The sequence below is a fragment of the Eurosta solidaginis genome, chromosome 3 (genome assembly GCF_040869045.1).
Source record: "Eurosta solidaginis isolate ZX-2024a chromosome 3, ASM4086904v1, whole genome shotgun sequence".
NCBI lineage: Eukaryota > Metazoa > Arthropoda > Insecta > Diptera > Tephritidae > Eurosta > Eurosta solidaginis.
The window spans coordinates 139,855,568-139,867,572 of NC_090321.1; the positions used below are offsets into that span (position 1 = coordinate 139,855,568).

The 12,005-nt window shown below is 42.8% G+C and overlaps 1 pseudogene; it reads left to right on the top strand.

Annotated features, from left to right (window-relative positions):
* The first annotated feature begins 8,337 nt into the window (after positions 1–8,337).
* LOC137246661 (phospholipase A1 member A-like) lies at positions 8,338–11,036 on the top strand (annotated as a pseudogene).
* Positions 11,037–12,005: the final 969 nt, after the last annotated feature.

A 12,005-nucleotide genomic window follows, 5' to 3' on the forward strand; every position in this document is an offset into this window, starting at 1 on the left:
TGATAGAGTATGGTGTGCTAGCCCGCAGCGACGAAAACTTGTTGGAGAGTCACAGGCGTCCGTTACATGTGAGATGGCCAAACAATTTATGCAGTAACCGTGCGCCTTTGCGGATTCATAGCGCTCGTCTGGAGTCATAGCCAGAAAAGCGCGGCAAAATTGAGTGAATGCGGCAGCAGAGGCGCCACTTCCGATAATCCTTGGATCTGGAAAGAAACGTCGAAAAACCTTATTAGAAGGGGTATGTGTGATGAGGAGAGATGACATTCGGGTAACATGAGGGGTCCTATAAAAACTGAGGAATACGATTAGGCGGGGGGTAACAGACAGAGTTTCGTTATGTTGCGAGTGGCAGTTCCGCCCTCGGTTCGGATATCTACTACGCGAACACTTTGATCACGAGCAGTATAAAGTTTTGTGATTCGGCCTAACTGCCATTCGTTGGGAGATAAGAGATCGTCTTTAATGACGACGAGGTCACCTTCCTTAATGTTGGCTTCTTGGCGTTGCCATTTGTAACGCTTGTGGAGTTCCTGCAGGTATTCGGTTTTCCAGCGTTTGCTGAATTGGTGATGCAGTACCTTTAGCTTTTGCCATTTTTTCACTAAAGAGCGGTTCTCACAGTTAGGCTCAGGAATAGACAGAAGGGGAGCACCGCGTATAAAATGACCTGGAGTTAAAGCTTTTAGATCGTCGGGGTCTTGTGAAATTGCGGAAAGCCGTCTGGAGTTGAGGACGGCTTCTATGCGAATGAGGAGAAAGGTGTACTTCTGATTTCCGGCAACCTTGGTTAAGTGAATTTTAAAGCTCCTCACTGGACGTACGGAGGGACAAACTGCCATGAGAGTCCGTGGATAGCATATTTGCTTCCGATGTCTTCGGCAGCTTCCTGGAGAAATGTGGTAAACTCGCGTTGCAGGCTGCGTTGGGCTCCTACGAATGTCTTACCATTATCGGACATAATGTTGCGAATGCTGCTTTGAAAGCTTCAGTGGTGAGGTCTGAGCAGACTTCGAGATGTATGGCTTTGGTGGAAAAGCATACGAAAACGCAGACGTATGCTTTGGCGTATGATTCACGTCGGAGAGTTGACGTTTTTACAAGGAAAGGCCCTGCAAAATCTACTCCAGTGGTATGAAAGGGCAGTGAGTAAGTTACGCGCTCTGGTGGTAGAGCGGCCATAACTTGAGATTTCATTTTTTGCTTATAGATAGTGCATTTCTTGCACTGAAATATGCATTTCTTCACCTTTTGTTTTAGCCGGGGAATATAATATTCTTGTTGAACCATGCGGATCATAAGTTGTGTATCGGCATGGAGTAAGGTCGCATGGAGAAAGTCCACAAGGAGAGCGCAGTACCGTGAGTTGTCGGTTATGATTATAGGGTGCTTTTCGTTGTGACTCATGTCTGCATAGGCGAGGCGTCCATTTACGCGTAATAGTCCCATTTCGTCCAAGACCGGGTTGAGCGGGAGCAACGAAATTCCTTTTCCGAGAGACTTTGCAGCTTTGAGGTCTGCGATCACTTCTCCATATTGGTTTTGCTGAGCGTTCGCAATGAGGTGCACCTTTGCCTGACGAATCTCTTCCTGGGTGAGATGAATTGTGGATGGTATCAGCTGTTTCCTGGACTTCGATACAAATCGGCGAATGTAAGCGAGGACTCTCAATGCTCGAGCGAATTACGAAAATCGGTCCAGAAAGTCATGATTTTCCAGTGGGTGCAGGGCTTCTATCCGTCGTTGTTCTGGGGGTGAGTCATTATGATGACTATCTTTCGGCCAGTCAGGAAGGGAGTGTACGAACCACTTTGGGCCGTTCCACCAGAGTGAACAGTCGATCAAGTCCTGGGTTGGATTTTCGCCAATGGGTACAAATCGTCACGTTGCGTTACTGACATTGTGGGGTATCTGGGATACGCGGTTTGCTACATAGGTTTTCCATGTATGTGGTGACTTTTCGAGCCAAGCCAGCACTATGGAGGAGTATGTCCACAGAGTCAAGTTGCTCTCTGTGAGTTTAAGCGAAGTTCGAATATGCTTTACTAATTTTGACAGGAGTAATGCTCCGCAGAGCTCTAATCGGGGAAGGCTCACTGTTTGTAGGGGTGCGACTTTACTTTTTGCTACGAGTAAGTGAGAGGATATAGAGTTATCGCTGTGTTGTACTCTTAAATAGACGCAGGCACAATATGCCTTTTCAGAGGCGTCGGAGAAACCATGTATATGAGTGGGCACGTTGGGTGTGAATTGAACCCAACGTGGAATTTTTATATCTCCAATTGCTGAGAGGTTTTCCGTAAAGGATTTCCATTTGCGAAGTGAACCGGGTTTGACGTGCTCATCCCAATCCATTCCTTCCATCCAGAGCTGTTGCAGGAGAGTTTTTGCTAATATCATTATAAGCGATAGCCATCCTGCCGGGTCGAAAAGTTTCGCGACGGACGAGAGATATGTCGCTTGGTTGACGAGTTTGCGTCCGATATGGGGTCGTACGAATAAGAGAAGGAGTCTTCGATTGCGTTCCAGCGTACTCCAACAGTTTTTGTGGAGCTTGAGTCGTGGAATTTTAGAAAGTCAGCATCGAGAAGATCAGACTCGGGGATTGATTCCAATATTTCTGGGTGGTTCGCTGTCATTTTTTTGAGTGGGAAGCCTGCTGACTTTAGTGCTTCGATCAGCTGAGTCATGGTTTCGCGAATGGACTGTATGTTATGTCCGCCCGAGAGAATATCATCCTCGTAGGTTTCACATTTGCACATTTTACACATTGATTTTGTTGTTTGCTTGGTTACTTTGGTTTGAAAAGCACCAAGTCTTTTTGTAGGGTTTTCCGTCGACTGGCGCAACGTGTTTGATTTTTGCACTTTAGAAGTGGCATTCCCTGTAAAACCAGACACGGTTTCAAGTGTCTGGAAACGATTTGACAAGAATTTGTCCATATCCTCCCACTTGGATATGTCCGTCTTGTGGTCAATGCTCTGCTCCCAGAGAGCCAACGTATTTTCAGGTAATTTCGTCGAACATAAATAGGTAATAATCGCATCCCAATTTTAAACATCGATCTGATGTGTTTTTAAAGATGCCAAGCAATTATTTATGTCGCGCTGTAATGTTTTGATAGAGCTGCCGCACTCGCTATCTATCTTTTTTAGATTAAACAAAATTTGTAGTTGTGAGTTTACGAGAATCCGCTTATTCTCGTATCTCTCACCTAGGTTTTTCCAGGCTGTTTCGAAGCCTTCATTTGTCAAGGGACATTTCTTGACGATGTCCTTTGCATCACCTTGAGTTTTCTGATTGAGGTGGAACAACTTTTCTACCGGGCTTAGGCGACTGTTGTTTTTGTATATGGTCACGAAACGTTGGCCAAGATAGGTAGTCGCCCTTGAACACCTCAGTATCACAAGCTGGCAGGCGGATACTGTGTTCGCGCGCGCGTTCTCCCTCAGGTTTGACTGCCCTATCTTTTTCCTCCTTCAATTTAGTTTGAATTTCAGCCATGTTCGACATGCATCTCAGGAATACGGCATATGCCGCTTTATGCTTGATCTTGACCGCTGCAATTTTCTTTGCGTCGAGCGTGTCAGAGCCAAGCAACTCCTCTAGGGCGTTCTCTGCTTTGTCCCACTTAGCTTGCAACTCTTTTTGCTGTATTGCAAGAGTGTGTACAGTGTGCAGAGCCGCATTGATGTCATTAAAATCGGCCTCGAATTCGATTATTCGATCGGCCAATCTAATATATGATTCCATGTTCATGGATTAAAATTTGTGATCAAATTAAAAAGGGGTTGTAAAACTGAAAAAACCTGTGCGAATCACCCAACCAACAATGATTAAAATATAGAAAAACTCTTTATTTAACGCTTTCAATTTGTTTATTTTTTCACTGACTTTGCAGCTTATTTGTGCCGTAAAACAGGGAGCAGGGGGAAGCAACACCGATGTGTTTTGTGTAAATAAAGGGGGCCACTCGCCACTTCCAAGTTAAATTGTATTGTATACTAAGTGCGCGCGTTGATATAAACTCGACGAAAAGTGTGAAACCGTGAAATAGATCTTATGCAACAAAGAACAAAAAACTGTGTAACAAGATTGATTAAGGAAATTAGTGAAAATAATAGTGACGCAAAAGAAATTAAATTTTGCCGCAGTCAAATGGCGTGAAATTTTTGTGAAAGTGAGGTTATGTGCACCTCTTCCCTGTGCTGTGTCTGGAGAGCCTTACCGCTGGTGGGGGGACAGACCAGATAGTCACAAGGAATCTTAACCGACGATAATGCAACGCGTTTGCACTTATTTTCTTTTTTGGCACTACACAGTTTTTTCACACTTTTCGCGGTTAACTACAATCACGTATGGCACTTTAAATGATTTTTCGCACTTTTTATTTTTTGTTTTTAACCAACCAAAAAAAATGTGGCAAGAAATATTGCACTTACTCTGGCTTGTTATGGCGATTTGTATAGTGGTGCTTATGTGGTAAGATGGCTTGATGTCTTGCAGTGGCTTCCGCTCGCTGTCGATTGCTCAGTGATTGACGCTGATGTGAAAATGATACTTTTTTCCCGGATAACTTTTTTATGAGGAATTTTTAAGTGTATGCGGTCAGCTATGATGCTTTGTTGTGGACTGTAATTTAGGTGCTGTTTCCAATTCCTGGTGAAGATGGACCAAATGTTCGGCCGGTGTGCGTCTAATCCTGGAGAGGTGGGCGCACCGGGTCGATCTCAAAGAAAGGGTGTGTTTGAAAATAAATAGGAGAAGACGAGATTTCTCGTTATAATAAAGCTGTTATTTTTATTGGTAGGTATTAAATATACAGGAATTAATATTACCTTTGATAAACGGCAGAGATCGCTGGCGGCAGATGTGAACAGGTTGGCTGTTGAAATCAAAGAGGCCGGTTGTATAGCAAGCTACAACCGTTGACCCGCAAAATCTTCCGTTTTGGAGGGGAAAGGCACCCACACATCAACCCCGACATGCATATGCATGAGTGCTGACAAAAAGCACACATACACGTGCATGTACATGTATGCACATGCATGAGGGTGATGGTGTGGGTGGTTGTAAATTAAGTCGAGTATCGATTTGCAGAGTTGCATTGGGGGGTCGCAATCAGTTGCGGAAAAGTTAGGCATCCTGCCTAAACATGCCGGCCCCCCTTGCGATACGCAACATCGTTTTCCGCCAATGACCTCCGCTGAAACGAGAAAAAAAATTATATAAGACTTACACACTAAACTTAATCTAAATGAAGAGTTCGTCGGCGACGCAAAATGGCCGGGAATCCTTTCCGACTTGCTTAGCATGCCACCTAAGCTAGGATGATAAAAGTTAACGGTGATGAACAGATGTAAGTGAATATTTCTTGCCATTGAATTATACATAATTCTTAAATATAGAAATTCAGAATGTAATATGTGTATAGTCGATGGCCAGTAAGGCTGGACGAAGAGGCCGAGGTCTCCGTTCCAGATTGGCACCATTTTTTGTTATTCTTTGGTTTTTGTCGTTCCGGATGGAGAGGCCGAGGTCTCCATTCCAGATTTGCGGTTTTTTTTGTTGGTTGGACGAAGAGGCAGAGGTCTCCGTTCCAGACTCGATGGTTTTGAGGTTTTTCTGGGCTGGACGAAGAGGCCGAGGTCTCCGTTCCAGCGTATAACGTGTCGTGTCGCTCTCAGGGCGTATGTGGCATTTTATGGATGTGCCAGGGCGAGTGGCCGTGAGGTTGGTTGGGTGATGCGCGTTTTCGCTGCAGCGCATGCATTTCGTCAGTTGGGTATTATATTAGTACCCTACAAAACACCTGGTCACAAACCCTACCCACGCCCATGCAAATGTGACTACGAATATAACCCATCACCATAAGATGACTAGTCAAATGACGTGGAGTGACGAGAGCGTTTTTTGCAAAGTATTTAGTGCTGTGATTTCGAGCAGCTTATGTGTTTCAACAAAAACCAGCAAGATTGCGGTGTGTGGGAGGTTGGAGCGGACGTGATTCCAAGCCACCCGCGCAAAATTACTTATTTTCGTGATACGCGTGGTGTTTTATTAACAAACCTACGTTAAAATATATGAATAAACCGAGTTTAAAACGAACTGTAGAGGCTAACGACGGTATTGATTTAATTTTGTGCGACAGCTCATGACGAATAGCGAACATCGTAATTAAATTGGAAAATGTACCAACTGCCGGTGCTTACATGCAGATTGGCGATGCGTTCTTCACGACGCGTTCTATCTGCACGTATCATTATTAGATTGCATGCAGCCCTGTCGTGTATTTATTGGTTAGCTGACAGCTGGTATGGTGAATTTGTGGTGTGCGAGTATATATATATACATACATGTACTTGCTTGCCCTTGAAAAAAAACTAGGTCACTGGGGCAGTAGCACACTAGGCCGGTAGAAACAGTTCACTTTTCCCATTTCGGGATTTTGTCTTGTCGGGATTCTTTAATTTCGGGACTCGGATTGGTTTTGTACCGAGCCCTTATAATGACTGTTTGTGATGTTTGTTGTTGAGAAACAACAATTCCTGCCCCCCTCCCCCCAACCGAAAACAGGGGCCAAAAAACGGGTAACAGAAAACAAAAAAAATTTTCCTTGTAAAAAAAATGTTGAATTTTTTGTACAAGAAGAGGTTTGTCCTTGTTTGTTTTCCTTTTTTTTTTTTTTTCTTTGTTGTGTATGCCTGGTTGGTACTGCATGAGATGCCCATATGAGTGAAAAATAGAAAAAACACGTCAGTCCCGATTTTGAGGTTTTGCGATTTTCGGTACTGATTTTGTCTATTGAGTGTTCGGTATTCGGCCTTAGTTGGACAGCACTAATGAGGCTGCCGTTGTTAGGTTGCGGGTTGCCATCCAGTTGGTTTCCCGTAACAGGAATTTTCCAGGATACATTAATGTAGGATTGTGGTGGATAAATTAGCCCCACCACTTTGTTATTTACAAAAGAAGTTTCAAGCTGGTAAAGTAAAACGTAAGTATGACGGGTTCCTAACGAATTTTTCATAATTTTTTTCTAATGGGTTTTCTATTTTCTTTCCTTTTCAGTGTCAAATGGACCCAAGGCAGTACATATATGTGAAACTGGAGTCAGCGGAGGGGGAGGTGGTCGCGGACATCCGCTATACGGAGCGGCGAAGGGGCTCCTGGCTATGTTTTGCGCCGGTCGAGGTTCTGCAGCATGCAGTAAGGGGGGCGCTGCGGTGCGCCGACCCCGGGGTGCTCCGTGCTAGGCGGACGCCCATTGTCGTGAGGGTGCGCGGGAGGGCCACGACGTGGTACTCCACATTTTACCGCGGGTGTGAGGGAGTGTTATGGGTGCGGCGGCCGCACCCGGATCCAGTGCCTCATTGGCAGTTTAGTTGCCGTGTGTGCCAGCGGGCACTAAGCTCGTTCGCGTGCTTGGTTACCCATTTGAATGGGCATATGGGCTTTTTCCCGTACCGGTGCGGGGATTGTCTAAAGCGGTATACGTCTTCGGCTGCGTTATCCCTGCACCGCAAACGGATGCATTAATCATTCAATTTTAAGATTTGAATTTCGTTTTTTTTTTGTATTTATGAGTTGTTGAAATTTTAAGGTTTTTATGATTTTTAATAATAGGGGATTGCCCATATTGCTTTTTTTTTTTTTAAATGTATGAAAACATTTATTTGAAGCAATTTTTTAATTTTATAATTTATTTAATAATTTGGGAAAAAATTAAACAACATGACATCAGGACGGACAAGGCGACAGCTGTTTCGATTATACCTTGTAAATCTCTTCAAAGCCTTTGAAGAGATTTACAAGGTATAATCGAAACAGCTGTCGCCTTGTCCGTCCTGATGTCATGTTGTTTAAATTTTTCCCAAATTATTAAATAAATTTTAAGGTTTTGTTTTATATCCCTGAATGGGATAGTTAAGTTGCGCTATCTGCTGAATAAATTTTAATGGTACACAAATATGGTCGATCATTTTCTTTGAAACGTGGTCTTCCTGGGTAAAGGAAAGTGAGTGTCCGAACCCTGACAGAGGCGTTGTGGAACGGACCATTTGGTGGTCGCGGTAGGTAACGTGGCAACTCTGCCGATTCTCGTTTTCTTGTATGTATCATACATACATACCTACGTTGGTTGAACATTCCAGTGTAGAGAATGAAGCAAAAACAAAAAATGAATCGAAAGATTTATTTTACCGTTTTTGCTTCAATTCATGTGGAATTTTACGCATTGCTGGACAAGAAGGTAAGTGGTAAAATATTTTTCAATAATTTTACTGAAATAAATATTTCTTATGTTATTTCAGATTTTTAATACATTTTCTTTTCTTTTTCAGGTGACTGGTGGTGGAGATCCAGAACAGTGGATGGGTAAGTATGCCGGTATCGTTCCGTTTTTAGTATTTTTCAGGTTACCGGCATCGCAAAGGGGGTACTCCAACTGCGGCGTCGGCCGCGCCGTCAGTTGTCACACTTTTGCGATGCCCATTGATGTATGCACTAATGGCTTTTTCTCTTTTTCTTTGCAGATTTTGTCATGGATATTTTTGGGCACAGTAGATCCTGATCGTGAAATGGGTTCATGCCACGAATACCCAGAAATGTGTTCGTGCTGGTGGTAAACCCAATGATTTGAGATATGTCCGTAACGATGTCGTCGGTTCATATCGGTTAGGTGTGCATCACAAAGGTGCCGATATTGATGCGCTTTGTGTGGCGCCACGTAACATTGAAAGTACATATATTTATTCATCTGCGATAGCAAGTGCATTAGCTAAATTTTAGGCTAATTTTAATCTAAAATTAAATAGAAATATGGAACAAATTAATATCATTGCAAAAGAGAACATGGGCGCTCGATGATGACTATTGTGACTATAAGTGTACAAAATTTGGTTTCCCTCTTAATCATTTTAAAAATTTAGAAACTTCATCTAGCTGATTAAAGTATCATATTTTTTTTTTTCCAAATCGGTCAAACCTTTTGAATACCGAATACGATTTCTTTGGCTCTCAGGCACTTTCAACCTGTTTTACATGTCAAATTGACCACGTTGGTCAATAATCTCTAATCGATGTACAAAACTACATGGTAGCCTGAAATAACGAAAATTTTAAAATACGTGAAAGATGTTGAAAAAAGTGTAAAATTCGACATGGATGCAACCAAATAGTGACAACTGAAAACCGTATACCGAAAGTCTGAAGCGTACTTACAAAAAATATTTAGCTTAAGTAATAAAATAAAAAGGTACCGCACATCAAAAAGACGATAATATACCACGAGTATTCCGGGATTAATGCTGGTCTTATGGATTATAGCCTATGCTCTACTACCCAATTGTCATGCGAAATCTTTTTTTTTTTTTTTTTAAATTATGGCCAACATGTCACCCCGCGTGAACCATCTACTACGCAATCTCCAGCTACAACAAGTGCGCCGGAACTGCGCGAGATAATAATTGGACCCTGTCGTTGGGTTATTGGACGGAAATGCCCGGACCAAGAAATACCCTTTTTTTTTGTATACGCGACGTTATCCAATGGATCGACAATGCTTGCTAATAGATGAAACAGTTGGACAAATCGAACTTAACAAACTCTAACTTTAATCCACGTTATCCAACAAAAATTATTATACATGGCTATAATGCGGATATGTTTATGAATCCATTGCAACGATTGCGTCAAGAATATTTGATGCGTGATAAATACAACATCATTTAGGTGGATTGGGCTATTTTGGCACAAGGTCCATGCTATTTGAGCGCGGTACATAATACAAAACACGTAGGAGCCTGTGTGGCACAATTGGTGGAGCGTATTATGGAAATGGGCAGTTCCGATATGAATGTCATAGGTTTCTCTTTGGGTGCGCAGTTGGCTAATTATATTGCAAGAAGTTCGGGGTCCTTTCAGCTGTCTAGAATAACGGGTCTTGATCCTGCCATGCCACTCTTTATCACCGCCGGAGTGAATGATAAATTGGACCCTCGCGACGCTACTTTTGTCGATGTCGTGCACACGACTGCGTTTGTTCAGGGCAGAGTAGAACGCTGTGGCCATGCAGACTTTTATATGAATCCATTTGCCTGCAGCCATCAACGTTCCGTGGAGTATCTTCAAAAATCAATACGTTCGCGCAAAGGCTTCTGGGGTTGGGCTTGCAGTTCATATATCTCATATTTGCTTGGCATGTGTCCACCCACCAGTTACTTACTCGAAGCTGGCGAAAATATAAAACCCAATACAAAGGGTATGTTTTTAGTTGAGACCAATGATACAGCACTTTATGCTTTGGATAAGTGGACCGATTTGCCCATACTTGGCAAACCGGCATCCAAGAATGCACCAGTCACAATCACTGCGCCACCAACGGTAACATTCAAGATCCTTTGCTACGTCAAATTAATAAATGGAATAAATTGGACATGAATTTTAACAACATAGAACGGCCATCAATGGAGTTCTCACAATCTTCTACAGACGAAGATTGGACCTACTTTAGTGTAGCTGTTACGGGAGATATACCAAATAGCAATGATTATGTGCGGAATTCTGTGGAAGATGATCAAAGTGCAGAGAAAGCCGAAAAAGGCCATGACACACCTGTGGAATGGCAGATCATCGTCGTAATTTGATAAATGGTCCCATTGATGATGATATCTTTAACGTGCCTCATATTGCACGAGCAGAGCCGGAGAAGAAAAACTCAAGTAGGCAACCGCGATTAAATGAAATAAACTAGTGAAAGCAAGCTTTTGTATGAGTTTTAAAGGAAATAGAAAGAACGTATTGGGTTAAAAAAATTGTTGAAAATTCGAGAACGGCAAATTATGGTTAAAACCTACATTGTGTTAGCTTAGGCTGGACAGACGGATTTTGACAAAGCTATTGACCAAAGAGCCACTGGCCGCACTCGTTAAGGCTTAAAATGTAACTTGGGGTTGGAACTGATATTTTCGTCTGCAATCCCAATTACTGTAAGGTAGGGTTTCCGCGTTTGGCGGGGATAGTGGAGCATTTGTTTTCGATTTCAGACGACCTGACGTTGGCGGGACGGAAGACGTAGGATTTCACAGATAAATAAATAAATAAATAAATATTATTTCCTTTACAGTTAAATGCGCAATGCCGACAAAGAAACTGTATCCATTATTCCTTGAATCTAATTTTCGGAAAACCACTCCGCGAAGGCCTTGGGGAGTGTTATCGATGTTGATGGTCCCTCCGGTAACAAGCACCATCAAGGTACTAGCCCGACCATCTTGGGACCCTCAAGGTCACAACACCCTCCCACCCCCCAGATGCATGAGGGACTTGGGGTCGCCAGCACTGTCGCAGTATTTAGATACGGACTTTTTGAAGCGTGAACGCCAGTCCGGCACTGTCGCAGTATTTAGAGACGGACTTTTTGAAGCGTGAACGCCAGTCCATGGAATAACCCACCAATTTTAATAACGCAGTTTGTGCTAATCGTAAACGTTTGTCGACCGAATTATCTGCAACACAGCACCAGAAAGATGGTACGACTAAAAAGGGTCGTGTCAGTGAATCGCAAAGAGAGGACATTTCACGCATGTGGAATGATTCACGTACACGTATGTCAAGGTCAAGCACAGTAGCTCACGGTTAGTATAATTTGTAGTCTAAAATATATATCGTCGGTGAAAGTTCAACCAACTGTTCTTGTTGTATTCGTTGTATTTTTTAAGTGATTATATCAAATCGCCTCCACACCTTTTATATGTGGTTTGAGCTTTCATAGACGATATAACGTATTTACATCAATGAATATGTGCGATGGAAAACCTCATATTTCCTTTTCAATAAAATTAGGGGTCATTTTGCTTCCTAATAAAATACGTGACGCTTATGTGCATCCACAATTCATTGCGGACGTTATGAAACCAGTGAAAACTGATGAAATCATGGATCAGGAAGTACCAAATTTATCTGGGGTGGAACGAGGTACACATCCAGTCACAACACGCAACGCTCAA